This window comes from Callithrix jacchus, chromosome 9 (genome assembly GCF_049354715.1).
Source record: "Callithrix jacchus isolate 240 chromosome 9, calJac240_pri, whole genome shotgun sequence".
Lineage (NCBI taxonomy): Eukaryota > Metazoa > Chordata > Mammalia > Primates > Cebidae > Callithrix > Callithrix jacchus.
The window spans coordinates 57,297,104-57,322,729 of record NC_133510.1 but is presented as its reverse complement, the minus strand read 5'-3'; the positions used below and the strand labels follow the sequence as shown (position 1 = coordinate 57,322,729).

At 38.4% G+C, this 25,626-nt stretch overlaps 1 protein-coding gene across 3 annotated transcripts in view; it reads right to left on the bottom strand.

Moving 5' to 3' along the window:
- Nucleotides 1–25,626, bottom strand: part of TAFA2 (TAFA chemokine like family member 2) — a 490,392-nt gene that overhangs the window by 428,408 nt on the left and 36,358 nt on the right. Inside the window, exon 1 of one of the 3 annotated variants that reach the window (XM_054238330.2) lies at nucleotides 4,706–4,873. The exons of the other annotated variants lie outside the window; for them this stretch is intronic. The gene's annotated coding sequence lies outside the window, so the exon portion shown is untranslated. Of the gene's footprint in view, nucleotides 1–4,705; nucleotides 4,874–25,626 lie in introns of those variants that run through there. 3 annotated transcript variants of the gene reach the window in all.

The following is a 25,626-nucleotide window of genomic DNA, read 5'->3' as shown; positions in this document are numbered from 1 at the left end:
ACTGGAAACTGCACTAATGAAAAGGGACAATGCTCTATAGCTCACTGGCTTTAGTAGGAGGGAAAATGGCACATATGAAGCAATGCAAAAACGTACACTGCAGTTCACTAGAATAGCTAGAAATTGAGGGCACAAAAGCAAAATGTCAGAGCCCATCCTCTGCTAAGTAATTATAAAATAAATAGATCACCTACAACCCCTTAAATTGTAGGGACTCTGGGTGGCATCCACACAGAGAAACAAAAAGAAGTAACATTTGCGATTTTGCTGTGCAACTTTTCTAAGCTTACCTAACAGCAAATACCTCCCTATTAAAGGGTAGGTGGCAGTTATTTTGTCAAAACATTTAGAAAGTCCTGGAATAAAAAGCTTCAGGCACGTTACCTGAGTAGTGTTCAACTAATGACCTTTGAAAAATTCAAATGTTCTCAATTGTGCTCGTGGAACACTCTAGATGGGCTTCTTAAGCCATTTCCCGGACCACTTTTGAACAGTAGCCCTGTGTGTACTACACCAAATACATTATAACCAAGCAACAGAAACACCATTTAAAAACAAATTAATTCAAGGAAACACATAAAGTGTTCACGTGAGTGTGAATTTTGTAGCAGTAGAAAAAAATCTGTTTCCACTATCTAAAATGACCATTTTTAAATGTTCTTTTTTAATCTCTAAAGGAGTCAGATATGTTTGTATAACTTCAGTCTGAGTTATTATCTTACTATTCAACCTATTAAATAAGCCAAACCACTATTCCCTGTTCTTATGTGCTGCCTTCCATTTCCATCCGTTCATTGTTTCTATGATGGCTGTTTCACTAGAAATTTAGTATTTCTGTCATTCTTATTCACAGCTTCATGGCCAGGTCAGTTTTTATATTTGAAAACACTTGATGATCAAAGCATACATTTAGTTAACAAAACGAAAACAGGAAATGGTGTGTTAAAACAATGAACAAGTGAGAGATGCCCACACAAAAGTGAATCAAGCCCCCCCAAAAAATTTTTTAATCTACATTGATATGATAAAATTTTCAACATGAAATAAAATTTGTATCACATTTCTCCCCAAATTAACTTGCTTTTTAAAGTAAACAATTTGAGCCCGTATTCACAAAAAGTTACCTTAATCTGGATTTTTCCTCAGAAGGTATTTAACATGAAAAATATTAAACTCTAATCACTTGTATATTGAGAAAGGCCCACATTTAACAGAAAAAAAAAATGAGTTCCCTGCAGACACTGAGAACGTCCCCCCAGTATTTATTTCCTCTCTCCTGGTTTACAGTAACCAGACAGTACAGGTATTGACCCTATCCCCAACTCCAAGAATGGACTCTGATGTGTCTAAACCAGTTTTTTCAACCCTACTCAATGCAACAGTCTATTTATATAATAAATATTTTGTAATGACCTCTTTCTATACTAAAATAAAAATTTTAAATAAATACAATTATCTTCACACATAATTTTTTAAAACCAATACATTGCTCAAAATAAAACATAAAGTAGAAATAAAAGTAATTTGTTTTAAAATTTATTTTAAGATGTAAATCATCAGGCACAATATTTTACTCAGATGCATACACCTTTATATGGAATTGCCATGAAGTAAGACACCTAAAAAACCAAGTGATAAGGCATGTTGCACAGATAATTCAGACACCAGAGCACCATCCCATCTGTGACATGATTTTTCAAATAAGTGAACAAATCTCAGAAAGTTCTGACAAAACAAAATGCAGTATTATTACAATACATCCCATAGCTACATTTCTGAAAAATTCAGTGTATATTTAAATAGTAGCCCAAAAATATATTTTACAGAAGTCTAGATTCAGATTATATAAAATTATACAAAATTTTCAACTACATATTGTCCAGAAGCACTTTTTAAGGGAATGCAGAATGTGGAATAATTATTTCTGGTACAGGCCCATCATCTACATTGCAGGACTTCTGTAGCATCCTTGACCCCCATCTACTACATGTCAATTTTGACACACATGCACCTCCAGCATTGTCACAACTATTTCCCATAAAGTTCCATGTGCATCTTCCATAATTTTCCATGAATACACCTTCCCAAACGTTGGCTTAACTCCCTATTGACACACTCCCAAAGACTGGTATAACTTTCCACATTGGATAGTCTAAATAACTGGGAATATCCTTGTCACAATGGTTGGTTCAGTAATAAATATGGAACCAGGACTAAGCATGTCAGTGTATTTTCCTGGCTCCATGAGGGTCAACTCAGTGAACACAAAGCTCAGGACTTATGATGAAACTTCTCAAACCCTCTTTCCTTTTGGATAATGCAGATACAACATCTGAAACTGGGCAAAACTAAATCAAAGAAGAGGAAAGAACTAAGAGAAGGCTAGAAAAAAAAAAAGAGAGGGAGGCTTCTTTAATCATCCCAGAAAGCTTATTTCCATTATGAGGGCAAACAATTCCTTTTAATATGTAGGCCATGTTGAGCTTTGTTTTTCCATTACTTGCAGATGAAAATTCTCTTATCTTCTCCTTCCCTTCCAAGGATACATGACTCAGGGGGGAAAAGCAAGCAAGATAGAGCCCCGTGAAGTCAAGGACCTTGAATATCTGGCTTGTATGTCCCTGGGCTGTAGCATGGTATGTGGGTGCCAATAAAATTTAGTTGAATGAAAGAACAAACAAACACAGCCTTGGACAAATAATCATGGAGTATATAGGCTTGGACTAGCTTCATGGCTTCACCATTTACTACCTGAGATAACCCTGGGCAAACAGTTTCTCGGTTTTCTTACCTGTAAAACTGGAGGCAGAATTCTACCTACTTTACCTCTCTAACTTCATTTCACAATAGTCTATTCTTAGGTTATTACACTCCAGCAACATTAACCTCTTTGCAATAGCGTCAAACACCTCACTCTCTTTTCTGAGGCATGACCGGCCTCTCCAAAGAATATTTCATCTGCTCAGGACACTCTATCTTGCCCTTCTTAATGCTTGGATTTTTTTGGTCCTTCAAGATTCAATTTAAAATGTTGCTTCCTCCACCATGTCATCCCTGGCAATCCTACAGTCTTTCCCAAACCGCAATCACAAAACCACTGATACGAGCTGAATATTTATTGAGCCCTAATTCCCAATATGATGGTATTAGAGGTGGGCCTTTGAGAGGTAATTAGGGTTAGGTGAGGTCCTAAGCATGGAGCCCATGATGAGATTAGTGACTTTATAAAAAGAGGAGGAGATTAGAGCGTTTGCACATGCTCTCTTCCTCTTTCTTTCCCTCTCCCTCTCTCTCCACCCCACATTAGGACACAGCATGAAGACAGCCATCTGAAAACCAAGAAGATGGCCATCAGCAGACACTGAATCTACCAGCACTTTGAATTGGACCTTCCAGCCTCCAGAACTGCAAGAAAGAAAGGTTGTTTAAGCCACCCAGTCTGCAGTAGTTTGTTACAGCAGCCCAAGCTGAGTAAGACAACTGATAGATGTCAGTGGCACTCACCACAATCTACACTTTTGCTTATGATTTATTTCCTGGTTCATCTAGTGTCTCTTTCACTAGAAAGTAAAATCCATGAAGGCAGGCAGCACATCAATCACATCTATCTAGTTATCTATTACCAACACCTAGCATATAATTGTCAATCCTAATTATCAAATTGAATGGTTCCTACTGCCTCTCCAGTTAACCTCATATTCCTCAACCTCTATATTCTCTAGCTATATAGGCCTTATTTTAATTCCTCAAGCTGCTTTTGCACATTCCATCCCCCCTGCCTGAAGCCTTCTTCCATCCCAGCACTGTAACATTACCTACTTTCTTCCTGATCTCATCACCTTTACCTGTCTAATTTCTACTGTTCTCTCAGATCTTAGTTTAAGATTGTTTTTTTCCAGAAGGACTTCTCTGGCCTCAAATACTAGTTTAAAACCCCCTACTATTCACCACAATAATTCCATATCATAATACTAATCACAAGTGCTATAATAATTATTAAATTACCTCTTTCCCATAGTAAACTGTAAGCTTTATAGAGGCAAGGACTGTGTCTTAGTCACAGGTGAGACACATGGTAGGTGCTCAATGAAACCTATTCCCTTCCCTCTTTCAGTAGTACCAGTACCTAAATCTGAGGTTGTCAACTACAGCCTACTGCAAAAGAGAGACTTTCAGACTATTCCCAAAGTCCAAAGTCTATTCAAGCAAAGCCACATTCTTAACAAAATCTGACTCTTCTAACTTGATATCAAGCAAAATGCCATTCTGAAGGACTAGATAGTTCCATAAATTGCTCAGAACTCCAGTGACAGGCATGGCAAGATTGCCATCAGATTTATGATTTGAAAACTCAACTACTCAAGTAAAAATCTCTTCATCACAAGGTTATAGAGCTAGCAGAGTGTTACTATTACAAGGTTGAAAAGATTTATAAAATTCACTATGGAAATAAAATAGAGTTATTTGAAAATAAAATTAAATATTAGAAAAAAACAGGTAGTAAAAAATAGGTTTTACATATCATGGTAAAACAACAAACTTAAACAAGGAAATAGGCTTTCCTTTTAGAAAGCAAACTCAGAGACTGATTTACCATCTCTGAGTTATTCCACTTATGAATATCATCAGCTAAGTTAGTAACAAAGCTTGCATTGAGTAATAAAGTTTTTAAAAACTCGTACAAAGTGCTATTAGGAAAGCTTACCTTTTGGCTGGTCAGTAGACAGTTAAAGAATGAGGATTTTCTTATTCTGTGATGTGAACTGATAAACAGCATAAATCTCAGGAGAAATCATACATGTATAGAAGAAATGCATGGCTTCTTCACCCTGATTGACTTTTCCTTGCTCTCCATATGTCTCGGGAGAAGAATGCTCTTTTTTATACCAGATGCATCATGATGAATGCTGATGAGACAATATCTGACTCACCGCTGCCTAGATGGTTATTTTGCATGCAATCTTTCAACTTCTTCATCAATTCATTGGCTTGCACACACAGCAGTATTTGGGTTCCTAGTTAGCAGGTAAATGTGTTTTTGTTTTTAAATTACAGAGATTTTATTAGGAGGAAAGGTATATTTACTTTCATCAATTTAGATTAAGTTGATCCAAGAATCAATTAGAAAATACAATGATCTTCAAAGTTATTTTCTTTAATACAGTGACCCACAATCGTTAGGAGTCACTTCATGTCTATGTAGATACAGATGAGCTAAATAGATACAAATCTAAAATAATACCACATGTGGCAGTTTTTGTCTTCTTTGTGATTCTACTGTCAACCCTGATAACTTCAGAGGAAAAGAGATCCACTTTTTCCCTCTATGAAACTATCTCATTCCAATATTCAAAAAATACAAATAAAAGAGGACAAAACTTTTCTGAATGTAATTTCCCCCAAGGTTTTGGGGAAACACTGCACAGAAAAAAAAAATATGCTATCCTTGTAATTCACAATGGCAGTTAAGTGTACGGTATAAAGACATTCTAAGCTTTTTCTGTAAACAGTACAAACGCAGAGAAGTTTATAATTAGCAGTGGTTGAGGGAGCCAAAGACAGAAGATATTGATAACTGAGAAATATAAGAAGCCAGGATAACATCTTCTAACCACAAAGTGTTTTGTGGTGAAATATTTATTAAAAGAATTAGCAAGAGTAGGCAACAATTTCTCTCGCATGCAGAGAGTGGTATTTAGAGTACAGCCACTGGCTAAGTAAAGCTTTATAGAACAGTGAGTGGTAATGTTCTGGGGATCATGGACCTCTTTGAAAAATGTCATAATCTGCCATTTCTTATTCGCAGAAAATATATGCAAATGCACAAAATTTTTCATCAAATTTGAGGAGATTCCCTGAGGCTCTCAAGTCTGTCCTTAGAACTTTCCCTCATCCTCCACCCCAGTCGATACTCAACATAGCAGCCAAAGTGATTCTTTAAGAGCAAAAGTTAGCTCACAGCATCGCTCCCCTGTTCAAATCCTGCAATGGCTCTCCAACATGGTCAGAATAAAAACTACATGCCTTAGAAAGGCCTACCAAGTCCAATTTCATTGGGCCTCAGACCTGCCTCTCAGGCCTCACCTTGGATCATCAAAATCCCTCCCATCTAGCCTCACTAGCCTGCTTGATACACTCTTAAATTTTGTACCACTTATCCCTCTGTCTGGAATGCTCTTCCCCCAGATCTTCATCACAAACTACCTCATGTCTTTTAAGTCTTTGCCTCAAATGCTGCCTCCTTTATGAGGGCTTCCCTGATCATGCTATTTTAAAAAATTGCACATCAGCCAGGTGTGGTGGCACCTGCCTGTAGTCCAAGCTATTCGGAAGAATTGAGGCAGGAGGATGGTTTGAGCCCAGGAGTTCAAAGTTACAGTGAGCTATGATCGTAGCACTGCACTCCAGCCTAGGTAACACAGTGGGACTGTCTCTAAAAAATAAAGTAAAATAACAATGATCCCCTGCTGTTCCTTATTCTCCTACCTTTATTTTTTCCCATGGCATGTATTGTCATTTGACATACCTTTAATAGCACTCATAGGCTTATGCTCTTCTTCCTGCCCACTGTATAATGTAAGTTTCCTAAGAGCAGGAATTTTTGCCTGATAGTTTACTGCTGTAGTTTTAGTTCCTGAAACAATGCCAGGCACATAGTATATGCACAAACAATGTTTGATGAATGAGTAAGTAAATAAATGGTCACTGGCACTTCAAGTCTTAATTGACAGACCAACAGAGCACACTGAACTGTGCAGTCTTCTAGAGCCTCCTAGTATGATAACTGCTGTAATAGGAGGGCTGCCTCAACACTCCACTGGACGCCAATTAAATGCAGCCTGTGAGTGTGTGTGCAGTCCCCAGTGAAGTTTGGCCTCCCCTGGTACAACCAATGGTTTCTGCCTGTCATCTTTTCAGTTCAGTGCGCCACTTAAGATATCTAAATCAATGGAAACAGAAGCATTCATTTTAATTTAAAATAGCCTTTGCAGAAGAGGTGTGAGCTTTACATTTTAAGCAAGCTTGCCAACTTTATTCTTAGTTAAATGATGAGTGCCACAAGAAGTAATAGATTTCATGCTACCCAAAGATCAGAAATAGCGAGAAAAAAACAGTTTCCTTTCTCTTCCATGGAGTAATTAGATATGTAAGTGAAGAAATCTATGGTTTTATGAAATTGTTAGATGCGGTTAAATGCTTGTGGGTGGAAGACAGGATGAATGAAGAATCCTCCCAAAGTCGTTTACCTTTACCAACCTAGGAAAAGATCTTGTCAATCTCTGTTAAAAGATGTGTTTCAGGGAAATAAAATAAAGATAAATAAGCACATGTGTTTTAATACTTCTGAAAAAACTAATAGCAAGATAGTCAGTACTATAATTACTTGTGCTGTCACAAACAGGGCCTCCAGCAGTGCAAAACGAGTACGCCTTACTGAATTACTGAATGTTATCAAATGCTTAAGTATTTTGTAGAATTCATTTTCCCCATTTAAGGATTGCAGTGACAAAGTGGAATAAAATGAAACATTATACCCCAGAGTGTCAACTCAGGTTGTTCTTAATGGAAAAGCAAAATGCAAAATTTTGTAATAGAATTTGAGGATTATGCCTACCATTTTAGAGTTTATACATTAATCTAATTTAAATTGAAACATAGCAACTCAAAGAATTCATTAATGCCTCTTCTCCTGGGTTGTGATGGAAAAAGGGATACTTTAGCTAATATCTGCACCAGAGAAACATTTTCTCCATTTAGGAGGCTATGTGAGCAGTAACATACATTTTAGTAACAAGCATTACTTGAACTATATCATGTGACAAAAAGAAAAACAATGAAGGCCAAGAATTTAGGGATACTCCTTCTTATCATTCAAAATTCATAACACATTAGAGCTGCAAGGGATCTAGACCAATTTCCTCACTATCCAGACAAGAAAACAGAGGTTTGGATTTGAGCAGTGACTCACCCAAGGTCACACAGTGACTTAGCCAGGACAAAAATAACATCTCCTGACTCCCAATCCAATCATCTTTTCTCTGCCATGTGGGTACTCAATAAACACTGGTTTTTCTTTCTTTTAAGTAGCAGGAGGAAAGGCGGAGAGAAAGGACATTGTCCTTTATTATTGTTTATTTGTATTTTTTAATACAAGGACTTTAGAAAGACAATACCAAAGCACCAACATGTATTTTATTTCCCCAGAGCATGATGTGCTCTTGGGTAAGAGTGTTTTATGAAGAGATTTGTCCTGGGAACTTGGCAGATTTTACTGTAAATATTTTAACAGTTTCCTATTATTTAGCTATGGGATTAAATTTTTATCCCAACTGCCCCAGACCAATGTCTGCAGGTTGTAAGTGATTTTGTGAGGGAGTGCTGGCAAGAAGAATTATGCCTTTCCCCATTAAAGAATGCTTTGGTAGACATTCAAAGAAGAGCTTCTCCTGTCTGCAAGAAATCAGCTCCCAGCTTCGTCAGCTTCCCATCAGCCTCAGAGAAATGCTTTGCTGCAGGTCAAGGCCTCTGGTGCTATCCATATCTGATGACCAAACAAGACAGGAGGAGTAGAAAGGCTTAGACAGTTGGACCAATGCAGAGCAGCTCTGATGAACAGTACACACTTCACAGCTCCCTGACAGTGATCAAGGCTTTTTCAGACCCACATCACAATTCAAATTCTCCCTCCACCCAATCCTGCTTCCTCCTCTTGATCTTCACAAAGGTTAATCCCTAATAAGTATCTCACAGGCAAAACTCTGCCTCACTGTCTACTTCCACTGAATCCAACCTGCAACAAACGTCTACTTGATTTCTCAGGCAGACACTCTAACCACAAGTTTTCAGCCAGCCTAGGGCAGTGCCCAGTTCATACTATAACCAGCTTCCCCAGAGCTGCCAGGGCCATCAGAAATAAAAACAGCCTTGACTTTAGAGAGAACAGATGAGCCCCTGGTGGACACCAGGGAAGGACCCACTGTTCATATTTTATCATGATCAACTTCTCAGGGTCACTCACTGTGCTGAGTGCTTTATATATGTTGTCCCTTTAAATCCTCACAACCACCCTCTGTTCTAAGGTAGGTTTCTTTATCCTCATTTTATAGTTTTGAAAACAGTCTTAGAGAAGTTAAGTAAATTGTTCAAGGTCACCAGTCAGATCATAGATGCCTAAAATACCTTGAACAATGAACAAAGTTCTTCATTTTACACAGAGAAGGTGGGCTTAAAGCCCCTAAGCGTCTCTGGAGAGGAAAGTTCAGAAAGGACAATTACTGGGTTTCTGGAGCCTGTGTGTTCTCTCTGTGTGCGTAGCCTGATCGCGTAATTGACCTATAACGCTGCAAGAATGGGGCTTAATGCAGTGAACAGGTATACTTTTCTCTGAAGTGGTTCCAGTTGTTTCTGCCTGCCTCAGAGGTTCCAGTTCCTAGCACTGCTGGTCATGCCCTCCAAAGACGTGCATGCAGCTTCAACCTGCAGAAGCTTTACCTGCAGTCTTCTATGTCTCTGCTCCCTACTTTGAGGATAAACTTAGGCTTGCTATTCATGCTATTCAAAAAAGAATTTTGCCTGATATTTTGACTGCTATTTCAGTGTTTAAATTTTACTATATATTGCAGTTCAATAATTTTGTATTTTTTAGTGAATAATCTTTAGATTTGGCTTTATATAATTATATTATTACTTCTGTGTTTAAAAAATTTTCTAAACTGTAAATAATAAGAGATATGCATACCAACAATTATGACTAGAGCCATGCCCCAAACAGGGGGAGCTGAATAATTATTTTATACAGTTAGTTCTGCACAAGGCTTTTCTTTATCCCTAAGGAAGACTCCTTGGCAAGCCCTGATAAACACTAAATTTAGTCAACTAAGAAAAATTGACACAGCCATGCTCATCACTGATCCTGGTCATCTGAGAAACCCATAAACCCAATCTTCCTATGGAAATGCATTGAAACTATCCCTGACACTAGGTTATCATTTTTTCTGGAAGTATTGTCAACCACACATTGAATACTCACTAATGCCAGGCTTTACATGGTCTCACCACCCAACAGGGAGGCACCTTTATGTTCATATGTGCTAGCTACCAGTAGGATTATGTTCCCCTTCTTATAAATGAAGAAACTGGGGCTCAGAAAGTTTGAGTAATGTGCCATTTTATAAGCTTGTGATCTTAGGGAAGCTATTTAACCTATCTTAGCCAGTTTTGTCATGTATAAAATGAGGAAAATAATAACTACCTGAGCCTGGTGTCATGCCCACACCCCTAATGCTCTGCCTGGTCCACATTAGGCCTTGAATTAACATTTGTTGAACAAATGAAATTCATAGGAATTAAATAGGATGGCAATTATAAATACTGTAAGAAAATCGACTGGGACAGTGAGTGGCAAACGGTGGCTATGTTATTGTCATTCAGTACACAGTGGCAAGTAGCTACAAATGCCTATGTGCCTTTCACTCCATGATATCGTGTTTCAGATCATGGCACTGTAATGTTTTCAGAAAACTTTGGAGCCTAACTAAAGGCATACCACAGCAACAATTCATAGTGTCTTCCATGAAGGACTACCCAATATTGGCCACTATGGCAGAGCAGCTATGCCACAGTTAGAGAAGAAAGTAGGAGAAAAGTTCTATCCAAGTCAGATCTTTCTATTAAACGCCTCAGCTTTATCTCAGGCAAAGTTTCCCATGATATTTGCTGGAACAGGGTGTAACAGTCTATAATTAAATTATGAGAATCCTCTTTAAATTTTGGTGGCATCTTGAAAAAATCCAATTAAAAAGATCCACCTTTTGTCAAAGCAGTGTATCAGAGATAATTTTTTAAAGATTTACTATTTACTAGATTGTAACTATTTGCCAGGCAATGTTTTAACTGCCTGATGCAGATTAACACCTTTAATCCTATGACAACTCTATTATATAAGTACTACTATTATTCCCGTCTTCCAGGGGAAAAAAGTGAAGCACAGAGAGGTCAAGGAATGCACTCAAAGTTATACCATGAATAAGGGCTTACCCAAAGTGCAAATCCAGGGTTATATAGCTATCACTATGCTATACAATCCCTCCACACCTGCCTTTCCCAACATCTTTGTTTTTCAAGAAACCTAAGCACTGGCTAAGTTTAAAATTGTGCCTAATAAGGTTTTTCAACACAGAGATGGCTGCAACATGTAGGGTTACTTCCCAGCCTCCTCTTGCACCAGTCATGGCCAGATAAGAAGCCTTCCAAGACTAACAGTCTTCTTTATCTCCCTAAAAATGCTAAGCCCTTTCAGCAGAAGAATTCACCATACATAAGTCATCATCTAGAGAAAGTCTCCTAACTGCATTTGCAAATGGACTTGGGAAATTAAGTCCATTAATTAAGTTATCATTAAGGCTATGCCTGATCTACAAAGCCAAGTAATTGGTATATAGAGCTTAGGCCTTAAAACTAATTATAAAAGGGAATTTTTTTCCCCTGCTGAAATTCTCAAAGAATCTAACCAGCCTAAGGACTACCTAAGAATTTGTTTCATCTGTAAAGCCAGTCCAGAGTAACATCTCTAGGGACACCACACAGCATGACTCCAGCATGTGCGATTCATGTGATCTTTGTGAAGGTAGCTGTCTAGATTCATACAGCCCACAATCTAAGCAGCTTTCAGCAGTAGCCCTAACACTTCTAATGGCAGCCCCTGCCCGCCCCCCACCACCTTATTAACCACATCTCCTCTTGATGGCATCTGTTCCTATAGACCCTCAGTCAATTATCCATTAAGAGTCCTAAAACTTGGCCGGGAGCAGTGGCTCAAGCCTGTAATCCCAGCACTTTGGGAGGCCGAGGCGGGTGGATCATGAGGTCAAGAGCTCAAGACCATCTTGGTCAACATGGTGAGACCCCGTCTCTACTAAAAATACAAAAAATTAGCTGGGCATGGTGGCGCGTGCCTGTAATACCAGCTACTCGGGAGGCTGAAGCAGGAGAATTGCCTGAACCCAGGAGGCGGAGGTTGCGGTGAGCCGAGATCGCGCCATTGCACTCCAACCTGGGTAACAAGAGTGAAACTCCGTCTCAAAAAAAAAAAAAAGAGTTCTAAAACTCAGCAGGGCAAAGTGGTTCATGTCTGTAATTTCAGCACTTTCGGAGGCCAAGGCAGGTGAATGAATTGAGCTCAGGAGTTCAAGACCAGCCTGGGCAAAGTGGTAAAACCCTATCTCTACAAAAAATACAAAAAAATTAGCTCAGCATGGTGGCACATGCCTGTGGTCCAAGCTACTCAGGGGGCTGAGGTGGGAGGATTGCATGAGCCAAAGAGGTTGAGACTACAGTGAGATGAAATCGTGCCACTGCACTCCAGCCTGGTGACAGAGAAAGACCCTGTCAAAAAAAAAAAAAAAAAAAAAAAAGTCCTAAAACTCTCATATGATGACTATAGAGTTTATAGTTTTTCTTCTCTGTAGGAAACACATGGAACTGGCAAATTGTAACTATTGTCTCTTATTCTTAAAATGTGTGTGTCCTTCTCTAGAAGATACATTCTCTATACTATACTTCAATATAGTATAGAGAATGAGATGTTAGGCAACTTCCTGTAAGAAACATCTCTGTCCAAAATTATGCTAGCTTAGTGTCGAATATTGCTATTGAAAAGCAGAAAGTGGCCGGCCTCTGGAACCATCTCTAGAGAGGCATGCAGTCATGACTGGATATCATTCCTGCCAGTTACTTCTGTCTCAGGAGAGCTCAAAAAAGAGGTAAAGTCACCTAAGCCCCATGAAGGAATGACTATCCCTCCCCTAATCCAGAAAGAAAGAAAGAAAGAAAGAGAGAGAGAGAGAGAGAGAGAAAGAAAGAAAGAAAGAAAGAAAGAAAGAAAGAAAAAGAAAGAAAGAAAGAAAGAAAGAAAGAAAGAGAAAGAAAGAAAGAAAGACATATCCAAATCTAGTTGTATATTTGTGGATAAAAATTTTTAAGGAACTGGCATAGAAAGCTGACACCATTGTGGTAGTATACAAATGTGCGGATACAGAGGCAGCCACAACAACTCTACTGATTTATCTCTTGGTGGATTGTTACGTTTCTTTTTTATTTCTTAATAAAAGCATTAAGATACAAACATTCAGATTATCCAAAAGAAGTCACCCCTAATATTTGGCATACATTTAAAGCAATATGCCAGGCCCTTCAGTAGAACCCGACCTATGTCCTATGCCATAGGATGCCACCATCCTAAGGCTGGCAGTTTTTTTATTAAACCACTGCCTTCCCAGGATGGACTGGTTGAGGAAGCCTTCTATTCCCATTTCATAAGAAATCAGTCTGGTAATTACACCTCAACCAAATGAATCTGCCTTGATGTCCAGTCCAGCAGTATTGATAAATGGTCAACTAGTTGTAAACAGTTATATCAAAGCTTGTACTTGGTGAGGTATATGTACAAAATAGATTTTACATTTCTCCAAATCCTTCTAAGTGAATGTTCCTGTTAACAATGATCAAAGGTGATGATCATTTAACACCTTAGGTAGACACCATAACTTCTTAATCAGCTTTTGTTTATAATAGTTTGTCCAACCTAATGTTCCAGTCTCCTGTCAAATCACAGCTCATCTTTCCCCTATCACTGCTTAGTTTGTGCTATACGGAAGGGGTCCCTATACCCCAGGCCACAGACTGGTACTGGTCCCTAGACTGTTAGGAAAGAGCCCGCACACAGGAGGTGAGCTGCAGTCCAGAGCAGTACCACCTGAGCTCCGCCTCCTGTCAGTCATTGGTGCCTGAGATTTTCATAGGAGCCAAAACCCCACTGTAAACTGCTCATGCAAGGGATCCAGGATGTGTGCTCCTTATGAAAATCTAACTAACGCCTGATGATCTGAGGTGGAACCGTTTTATTCGTAAACCATCCTCCACACCCCTGTCCATGGAAAAATTGTCATCCACAAAACCAGTGCCTGTTGCCAAAAATGTTGGGGACCGCTGATATAAGGCACCTAAAGAAGTGGAAGAAAATATATTCATTAACTTACCCTCCTTCTTCACCTTGGGATGAAAAGCAGTAGCCTCCCTCTGGGACATTCTCCTCCCTGTTCTGAGCCCCTGCCTATTCAGGTGAAAGAGAGGAGGGTCTTTTATGGATACTTCCGAGGCATTACTACCTACCACTGGCAGGCTATGGATGCCCAAGCTGGAGAAAATATCCTACTCCTCACTCTCCTGTGAGGCATGCACATGAATTCTCTAGCTGATTCAGCAAGGCATCCTCGCTTGACAAAATGGGATTTAGCTTAACCTTTGCTAGTGTGCTCTCAACTCCTACCTCAAGTGTTATACCCCACAGCCCTTTGCTGTTGGCATTACCCACCTTGGTAGGGTATAGGGAAGGCAGCTTAAGCACAACTACTTTTTGATATCCTAGTAACCAAAGAAAAATTCATGCTTCTTTCCTTGTCATGCCAAATGATGGGAATGTCGGTTACTGCACCTCCTCTTCACCCTACTCTTTTCACTCTTCTCCATTCGTCCTCTGGCATAAGCACAGTTCTTGGCCAAAACTAACCTCTTCTTTTTGGTATCCTCATAACCAATGAAAAATTCATGCTTCGTTTCCTGTCATGCCAAATGATGGGAAGGTTGGTTATTGCGCCTCCTCTTCACCCTACTCTTTTCACTCCAGTTCTCCATTCCCCCACTGGATAAGTACAGTTCTTTGCCAAATCTAACCTCTTCCCCTTCATGCAGGAGCCCTCAAGTTTCTAAGAAGAGGTTTCTTAGAGGCCCCCTCATTTCACCTTGAGAAGGGGAAGCACCATAATTCTCCCACCCATATGCCACACCATTGCGCTCCTAAGGTTGCTACTCTTGTGCCTTCAAAGCTTTCTCTCCTCTGGTGCTTTTTTTTTTTTTTTTTAGACAGGATCTGGCTCTGTTGCCCAGGCTGGAGTGCAATAGCACAATCTTGGCTCCCTGCAGCCTTGACCTCTGGGGCTCAAGTGATCCTCCTACCTTAGCCTCCGAAATAGCTGAGACTACAGGCATGCCACCACAATCAGCTAATGTTTTGTATTTTTTTGCAGAGACAGTGTTTCATCGAGTTGCGTAGACTGTCTCTTCTTTAATCAGCTAGAAATGGGGAGCGGTCTTGGGAAATAACTGGAGGTAAGAAGGCTTCTGGTTCTTAACCCTGAGTGAAGTGTATAGCTCCCTATTATAATGGCTCTTTTAGAATGGAAGGTACTTAACCTCTCTGTCCCTAGCTTTAATATCTAGTCCCTGTATCCCAGGCAATATGAAAGTGCCATGTAACATCCTGTTACAAACAGAAACACAATCCAGGGCTTTAAGAGGCAAAGAGTTGCCTTTTCCATGACCCTGAGAGTTCTCTGGAATATATCTGATAAAAATTTAAAATCCCAAGATATGTGAAATATAGACTCTAACCTGATAATCTTCTTTTGGGGGCTTTATAATTTGTTTATATAGAGACTAAGATCCTAGAGTATTACTCCCTCTTGGCAAAGTTTAGGTCTTTATTAAAATGTGACCACTAATACTGGACTAAAAATAGACACACAGCCCAATGGAACAGAATAGAGGCCCCTGAAATAAAGCTGCATACCTACAACCAACTGATCTTTGATGAAGTCAGCAAAAATGAACCATGAGGAAAGAATACCCTGTACAATAAATGGTCTTAGAAAAACCAGTTAACCAGAAACAGGAGATTGAAACTGGATCCATACCTCTCACTATATAAAAGATTAATTCAAGACTGATTAAAGATTAAATGTAAGTCCTCAAACTATAAAAGTTCCAGAATAAAACTTAGGAAATACCAAACCGAACATCAGCCTTGGAAAATATATATATATGATTAAGTCCTCAAAAGCAAATGCAGCAGAAACAAAAATTGGCAATTGGGACCTAATTTAACCAAAAAGCTTCCACACAGTAAAAGAAACTATCAACAGAATAAACAGACAACCTACAGAATGTGAAAAAATATTTGCAAATTATGTATCTGACAAAGGACTAATATCCAGAATTTATAAGTAACTTAAAAATATCAACAAGAAAAAAATAACTTCAATAAAAAGTGGGCAAAGGACATGAGCAGAAATTTCTCAAAAGAAGGCACACAAGTGGCCAACGAATATATGAAAAAAAGTTCACCATCACTAATCATCAGAGAAATGCAAATCAAGACCACAATAAGATACCATCTAATGCCAGTTAGAATGGCTATTATTAAAAAAGGATGAGTTCATGTCCTTTACGGGGACATGGATGAAGCTGGAAACCATCATTATCAGCAAACTGACACAAGAACAGAAAACCAAACACCGCATGTTCTCATTCATAAGAGGGTGTTGAACAGTGAGAACACATGGACACAGAGAAAGGAACATCACATACTGGGGCCTGTTGGGGGATTGGGAGGAAAGGGGAGAGATAGCAGGGGGGTGGATTGGGAAGGGATACCATTAGGAGAAATACCCAATGTAGGTGATGGGAGAATGGATGCAGCAAACCACCATACGTATACGTATGTAAAAATCCTGCACAATCTACATAGGATGTGTATACCTATGTAACAATCCTGCACAATCTACATAGGAATGTGTATACCTATGTAACAATGCTGCATGATCTGCAGATGTACCCTAGAACTCAAAGTATAATTTAAAAAAAAAAGAAAAAAATTTAAAAGTCAAAAAATAACAGATGTTGGTAAGGTTGCAGAGAAAAGTGTATCCTTATACACTGTTGGTGGGAATGCAAATTATTAAAGCCCCTGTGGAAAGCAGTTTGAGATTTCTCAAAAAACTAAAAATAAAATTGCCATTCAATCCAGTAATCCCAAAGGAAAATAAATCATTCTACCAAAAATACACTTGCACTTATAAATTCCTCACTGCACTATTCACAATAGCAAAGACATAGAATCAAACCAGGTGTCCATCAATGGTGGGTTAGATAAAGAAAATGTGGCATATATACAACATGGAATAGTATGCAGCCATTAAAAAAGAATGAAATCAGGTTTTCTGCAGCAGTCTGAATATAGCTGGAGACCACTATCCTAAGCAAATTAATACAAAAACAAAACAAAATACCACATGTTCTCACTGTCAGTGGGAGCTAAACATTCAGTACACACAGACATAAAGTTGAGAACAATAAACACTGGACATTCCAAAAGGCGGGAGAGAAGAAGGAGAGCAAGAGCTGAAAACCTACCTATTGGGTACTATGTTCAATACTTGGACAATATGATCATTAGAAGCCCAAACCCCAGCATCCCTCAATATATGCATATAATGCACCTGCACATGTACCTTCTGGATCTAAAATTAAACAAATGAATAAACAAAATATGACCACCAAGAAATGTAGAGACAATGGGCTTTGTCTCACTAATCTTGAGTTACCTTAAAGAGATTTTTTTTCTGAATTACTAATATACTCAGCTGGAATTCAGTCTTTCTAATGCCAGTATGACCCTCTCTCCAATTAAAAAATAACACATATGTCTTAATGTATATGCAGCTCTCCCCAGTGGATTTTTGAGACATTCCAATTTAGTTGCCTTTCAAGTTCTTCTTTGATCTGATTACCTAGCATTATAATTTTAGGTTTGCCTGGAATTCTTCCCTAGGCCTTGCCTAATAAGTACACCTTAGCTGGAATGGACCACACCCTCAGCCCGATCCAGAGCTAGGTCTTAGCACAGACTTACAGCATTTGTTAATATATCATTTGCTTTTGATTCCAAGACAAAAAGATTCATGGACCCACTATGTATTCTTGATATGAATTCTAGTAATATTCCTTAAGGCCCTTTCTTGTAATTACCCAAGAATCAATATAGATAGGAATTGGCTCTCGAGAATTAAAATCCAGATCCTGTTAAATGGTGTAGAACAAAGGATAAGACATAGATCTAGGAAATACTAAAGCCATTAGAAAGAGTTTTAAAACCTGTGCTCTGCAGAGCCTGGGTTCCTCAGAGGTATCATAGGAGCCTTCACAGAGGTGGGAAATTCAGAAGTGAGTCTCTCCTTGTTCTCTCTCCCACATTCTCAATGAAAAGGATTTGATTTCATAAAAAAGGATTTGATTTTATATATCCGGCTTCTTAGATTTTGTTTGAAAATACAGTTTTGCTGCCAAAAAAATAAACATTTGCTACATGAATTTACTTAGATTAATTTTTTAAACAAAACATATATATATATCCTCTTGCCTTATCAATTGAGAATAAAATCTGCCTTAAGGAGAAGCTGAACTTTACAAATTACTATCATAAAAAAACAGGATATTAATAACTATGCCAAAACGCAAGCATCATTTTTAAGGTTCATTCTTCAGTATTCAGCTGTACTAAATACTTTCCTCCAGCTCTCACTTGGCCACAAAAATGCTTTCACAGACTGTAATTTAATATCATGCCTTGGCCTTTATCAGAGGTTGATACAAGGAACTGCAATATGACAAACATTTCTGCCTTATTTGTGAAATTGCTGTTGAAGATATCATCCATGTCCCTTTTATAAAGATCCATGCAATTACTCTCCATAAAGCCAAGGGATAGAAAATTCTTCTCTTTCCTTTTTTTAAGATTCCAAGAAACCTGTAATCCCTTATGTTCGCCTTTAACCTCCAGTAAACTGAAAGTTAAATGTAGTGTTTAAGTAGCAGGGGAGAGTCGGGGCATATTCGGATGCTGTGTTTTTTGACCCAGTTACCACCCAGTTCTTCTCTAATTCAGCCAACATGAATTGAGTATTTAGGTACTAAGCACCAAGGGCAGAAAGATCATTAAAACAAGACGCTTTCCCTAAAAGAGATCTTGGTTGAATAGCTCTTGTTCTTTTATTTCATTTTCATGATCTTTCTGTATACAGACCTTTATTTGTAGCCTGTCTCATACCTATTTTCAAAAACAAATATGGTATTATAAATAAGTAAATAAAAAATAAATTAGCATATTCTAGGAAAATAAGACATTGACTTAAATTCATCTAGACGGGTAGATAACTGATACCATATTCTTCTCTCTTAGCCTCCTAAATCACCTCAAAGACTGAGCCTCAACCCATCCTACACACAATCATCAGATTAATATTTTAACAAGCCTATTCTAATCATATCGTTCATCTTTTACTCAAAAATACTACTGTCAGCACCACACACATTGCCCTCAAAATAAAGTCACAAAACAGTGGCAAAACTGGCCAGGCATGGTCGCTCACACCTCTAATCCCAGCACTTTGGGGGCCAAGGAGGTCGGATCACTTGAGGTCAGGAGTTCGAGGCCAGCCTGGCCAACATGGTGAAACCTCGTCTCTACCAAAATAATACAAAACTTCGCCAGGCATGGTAGTGGGTGCCTATCGCCCCAGTTAGGAGGCTGAGGCAGAAGAATCACTTGAATTAGGAAGGCAGAGGTTGCACTGAGCCCAGATTGTGCCACAGAACATCAGCCTGGGTGACAGAGTGAGACTTTACCTCAAAAAACAAAACAGTAGCAAACCACACGCAGTCTTGGTGCAAAGAATAAGGAACCTGCCTAAATGCGTCATCCCTCATATGCACTTATCAGTGGATAGGGCTGGGTTACCCATTCCTAGACTGAAATAGGCACATCCAAGTGCTGAAGGCATTGTCAAAAAAAAAAAAAAAAAAAACCATCAGAGTAAATCCACATGTACTTTCTTCTAAAGCATCAGTTTCTTTATTTAGTCATTTGGGATCTTACATATCAACCACATCAGTTATTAACATTTTTTCTCACATTCACATCACCACCACCACCTTTTAGGCAGGAAGGGTATTCTTCTTGCCCTTTACAAATGCAACAACTGGAGCAAACCCAGATGTGAGGTAACCTGGCTAGTCAGTACCTATCTTGCTTGCTTCCTCCTGAGGTGCCTCTAGGAAGCAGAACGCAGCCCATGCTGAGAGCCACCCACGGTGACTGCCCACTGACCATCAACGCATTTCTCTTGCAGGTTAGTCCTTAGTTGAAAGTCTTTCTCCACAGAGGAAGATAGTGTTCCTAGACTTTGTCACTTGCAGAGAAATTTAAAATGTGTTCTCTATAAAAAGGAAGCTCTTCTCTATTTTCAATGCAGAAGATTGCCCGGAATGACAATATATATGGTTCATTTGCAGTAGCTGATGTTTGTGTAGTTATTTAGTGTCATAGAGAAAAGACTTGATACTTTATGATGAGACTTTAGTGCCAATTTAGTCATGCAAATATACAATGGCATAGAGACGAAAATCCTTTAGCTATTTATTCTGATTTCAACTGTAACTTTTCCACTTTTCTTGCCAGAAAAGTGTTAGTAAACTAATTTCTTTCTTCCCCAGATTTATGCATCTTGTACATAAAATAGAAATCTCTATTTCTAATCACGTTTTAGTCCAACGGGGCTTCTAAACCGTATATTAGAATAGACTCTGTTATTTAAAGAAGTATATATATGGGGTTAAGAATACTAAGAAGACTCAAGAAATAAATTCTTCAGTTATGTTTCATTTAGCTATCAGATACAGTTACCTAGTGAACTAGTGAAACAAAGTAATGTTAGCCTTTAGATGTTTATGGTTCTAGGGAGGAACAGGGAAAACAATGGAAAGCTGTAATGCAAAATATTTTCAGTAAAGTGGATATTTTTGATTTAGCGTATTCCTCTGGAATAGCAGGCCTGTCTGTAAAATACACAACAGAATACTATTGCTTTGGGAAATGTGTAAGCATCCTTACACTGCAGTCAACTGTACCTAGAGGGAAAAAAGATGATCTCTAGAAGGTTTTTCCTGCCACACTCATTAGAGAGCATTTTTTAATTACATTCACATTCTCAGATACTGTTTTGTATGCACAGTGAACAACGCAGAGGAAAAAAATTAAAATGGATATGATTTCCTGCAAACTACCGGGAGAAATGTGAACCAATGTCAGTTTCTTTTATCTTCTTACACAGATAAAACAGCATAGGCATAAGAAAACCGCCAGGAAGATAAGGTACCCTGACATTCCCAAACTTCATAAATTCACTAGCCCTAAATGATACCATGAAAATGTGATGAATCATTCACTCCATAGAGATTTTACCTATCCATGGATTGATTGACTGTGGCATAAAAGGGTCCCAAGTTCTCTGGAGACTTGTAATCCAAAATTGTTTAGTCTAGATTTGAAGGATAGACATGAATATTTTAACAGTGTTCTCTTTTGCATGATAATTTATCTCCTGTTTAAGAATCTGTATTATGCTATTCCAAAATTCAGGGTCACTCTCCCATAGAAGTGAGGCATAGAGCTCTGATGGGGGCAGTGAATAATTTTAGGCTAGTTGTACACAGCTGCAACTACTTCCATGGGTAATTGCTTTTGCCCAAATCACCAGCATAATTGTGGCTCTAAAGACATATTTAAAAGCCACTGAAGTGCCAAATTATATCACACCAATAGAGCCAGTTCTTCAGAAAGTATTCACATTTTAATTTTAACCAATCTCCAAGAAAGTGTTGAGCCCTTGCTATAGGACAAAAAGCTGCCAAACTTTTGTGATACATTAATGTCAAGCATGACAAACAGAGAAGGGGTGTTATAACTGCCTATACTACCAGACTCCAAGTTTCCATGATGGAAAGGATCTATTAATAATGCTAGCACCACTGCCTCACCCGGTTTTGGCATAAAAAAGACATTCAATAATTTTTTTAATGAATGAATACAACCTCTAATTCCCACAATTGAAATTAGAAATTTGTGAGTTGAAAGCAGAAGGTCCAGCTGTGATTCTTGAGAGAGGCTGGTGGTGGCTGTCAAAAGTAAGTTGGTGACTACAACAAAAATAGATTAATCTGCTACCTTTGGCATGTGTTTGTCACACTTGACCTATCACATCCGCTTATTATATTAAGTGATAGAAGACGTACAAGAAATGGAACATTATTCCTTGCTCTGGGAAATGTTCCAATCTAATTAGGCAAGATTTCTGAGAACAATAACAGGAATATGTAATCAAAGTGCCAATATCAATGGCCAACTGTGGTGGCTCACACCTGTAATTCCAGCACTTTGGGAGACAATGGTGGGAGAATCCCTTCAGGCTAGGAGTTTGAGACCAGTCTGGGAAACAGATCAAGACCTCATCTGTACAAAAAAATTTAAAAATTAGCCAGGTGTGATGACACACAACTGTCTTCCTACATACTTTAGAGGCTGAGGCAGGAGGACCACTTAAGCCCAGGAGTTTGGGGCCACAGCTGCAGTGATCTATGATTGCACCCCTGCACTCCATCTGGGCAACAGAAAAAAATGCAACATCAATTGTGTGCTATAAATAAAGCAATGTAGTATAGTGGAAAAGAGTATAGGATGCAGAATAGGAAGACATGTTTAAGTCCCAAAGACTGACACTTAGGTGCTGTGTGCTCTTAGTCAAATCACTGAAACTCTAACATGAGATATAAATTTTACATACATATATTTAGAGATGGAGGTCTCAATATATTGCCCAGGTTGGAGTGAGTGCAGTGTCTACACACAGGCGTGAACATAACAAAATAATGTTACGTTATGTCCTAGAGCCTCAAACTCCTGTACTTAAATGTTCCTTCTGCCTCCGCCTCCTGAGTAGCTGGGCCTACAGGCACCTGCCACTACACCCGGCTAAATAATATATTTTGTTATTAAGGATTTTGTGCAATTAAACAAATGTGACGGTTACTTGTTTTCGTACAAGAAGTCCAGGAGTAAAGAGTTGCTGGAGTTAGTTTGACGATTTAAGGCTGCCAAGGTCATAGTCATTAGAATTCTCTTAATCTTTCTCTCTGGTCCTAAGAAATCTGTAACAGCTCTAACTACTGTGTCTGTGATATAGGAAGGAAGGGTAGGAGAAGCAGGAAAATAAGGGAGAAGCTTTTTCGGAAGAGACAAAGCTTTCCAGATCCAAATCAGGCTTCCATTAATAGCTTATTGGCTAGATTTGTGTCACTTGCTACTCCTGATAACAGGGGAAGTTAGAAAGTATAGGTTCTTAAAGCTAGACATATTTCTAGCCCAGTTAAAATTAGGGTTATGTTAGTACAGAAAAGAAGGATTGGAATGCATAGGCAACTAGTAACGTCTGTGTCAATATTTACAGAGTTGGTGTTAAGAAGCAGAAGAGATAATATATTTGAAAGTGTTTTGTTAACCATAAAGTTAAGGAAGTCAATTTTTTTAATGCACTAAATGTTATACTATTTTCATGTGCATACAGTTTCATGGAAAAAGATCTTCAGATAAAACATATATTATAATTTTTCTAATGTATAAACATTACTTAACATATATTGCATTACAAACATCCACACACTCAAATGTACACATCCCTGACTCGAACAGGAGGAGTGACTTTCTTTTCCCTGTATATTTTAGACAATATAAAGTAAAAACATGTATGATTCACAGCACTCCCTGTGACAACTGAAACAAGACAAGGATGCCCACCCTCACCACTCCTCTTTAATATAGTACTGGAAGTCCTAGCCAAAGCAATCAGACAAGAGAAAGAAATAAAAGGCATCCAAATCACTAAAGAGGAAGGCAAACTGCCACTGCTTGCTGATGATATAATCGTTTACCTTGAAAACTCTAAAGACTCCTCCAAAAAGACTCCTAGAACTGATCAAAGAATTCAGCGAAGTTTCCAGACACAAGATTAATGTACACAAATCGGTAGCTCTTCTATTCACGAACGGCAACCAAGTGGAGAATCAAATCAAGAACTTGACCTCTTTCACAATAGCTTAGGAATATACCTAACCAAGGAGTTGAAAGACCTCTACAAGGAAAACTACAAAATACTACTGAAAGAAATCAGATGATACAAACAAATGGAAATATATCCCATCCTCATGGATGGGTAGAATCAATACTGCGAAAATGGCCATACTGCCAAAAACCATCTACAAATTCAATGCAATCCCCATCAAAATACTATCGTTCTTCACAGAATTAGAAAAAGCAATTCTAAAATTAATATGGAACCAAAAGTGAGCTCGTATAGCTAAAGCAAGACTAAGCAAAATGAACAAATCTGGAAGCATCACACTACTTGACTTCAAACTATACTATAAGACCATAGTCACCCAAACAGTGTGGTGCTGGGATAAAAATAGGCATATAGACCATTGAAACAGAATAGGGAACCCAGAAATAAACCAAAATGCTTACAGTCAACTGATCTTTGACAAAGCATACAAAAACATAAAGTGAGGAGAGGATACCCTTTTCAACAAATGGTGCTGGGATCATTGGCTGGACACGTGTAAGACAATAAAGCTGGATTCTCATCTCTCACCTTATACAAAAATCAACCTGAAGATGTTTAAGGACTTAAATCTAAGACCTGAAACTATAAAAATCCTACAAGATAACATTGGAAAAACCCTTCTAGAAATTGACTTAGGCAAAGATTTCAAGACCAAGAGCCCAAAGGCAAATGCAATGAAAACAAAGATAAATAACTGGGACTTAATTAAACTAAAGAGCTTTTGCATGGTAAAAGAAACAGTAAGCAGGGTAAACAGGCAACCCGCAGAGTGGGAGAAAATCTTCACAATCTATGCATCTGACACAGAAGTAATATCCAGAATCTACAACAAACTCCCACATATCAGCAAGAAAAAAACAATACCATCAAAAAGTGGGCTAAGGACATGAACAGACAATTCTCAAATGAAGATACACAAATGGCAGCAAACATATGAAAAAAGGCTCAACATCACTAATGATTAGGAAAATGCAAATAAAAACCACAATGCGATACCAACTTACTCCTGCAAGAATGGCCATAATCAAATAATCAAAAATCTGTAGATGTTGGCATAGATGTGGTGGTCAGGAAACACTTCTACACTGCTGTTGGGAATGTAAAGTAATACAGCCACTATGGAACACAGTATGAAGCTTCCTTAAAGAATTAAAAATAGAACTACCGTGTGATCCAGGAATCCCACTACTAGCTATCTGCCCAGAGGAAATCATTATATAAAAAAGATACTTGCACACACGTTTGGAGCAACACAATTCACAGTTGCAAAATCATGGAACCAACTCAAATGCCCATCAATTAACAAGAGGATAAAGAAACTGTGAGATAGATAGAGATAGATAGATAGATGATAGATAGATACATACATATATACATACATACATAGACACATACATATATACATACATACATACATAGGATGGAATACTACTTAGTCATAAAAAAGAATGATTTAACAGCATTTGCAGTGACCAGGATGAGATTGAAGACTATTATTCTAGTGAAGTAATTCAGGAAGGCTCTCACTGATATGTGGGAGCTAAGCTATGAGGAGTCAAAGGCATAAGAATGATACAATGGACTTTGGAGACTTGGGGGGAAGAGTAGAAGGAAGATGAGGGATAAAAGACTACAAATATGGTGCAGTGTATACTGCTCAGGTAATGGGTGCACCAAAATCTCCCAAACTACCACTAAAGAACTTACTCATATAACCTATAATGTAAGGCAGGGTATGATAGGGCTTTTTTTTTTTTACTCTTTCCTTTATTTCTTAAGT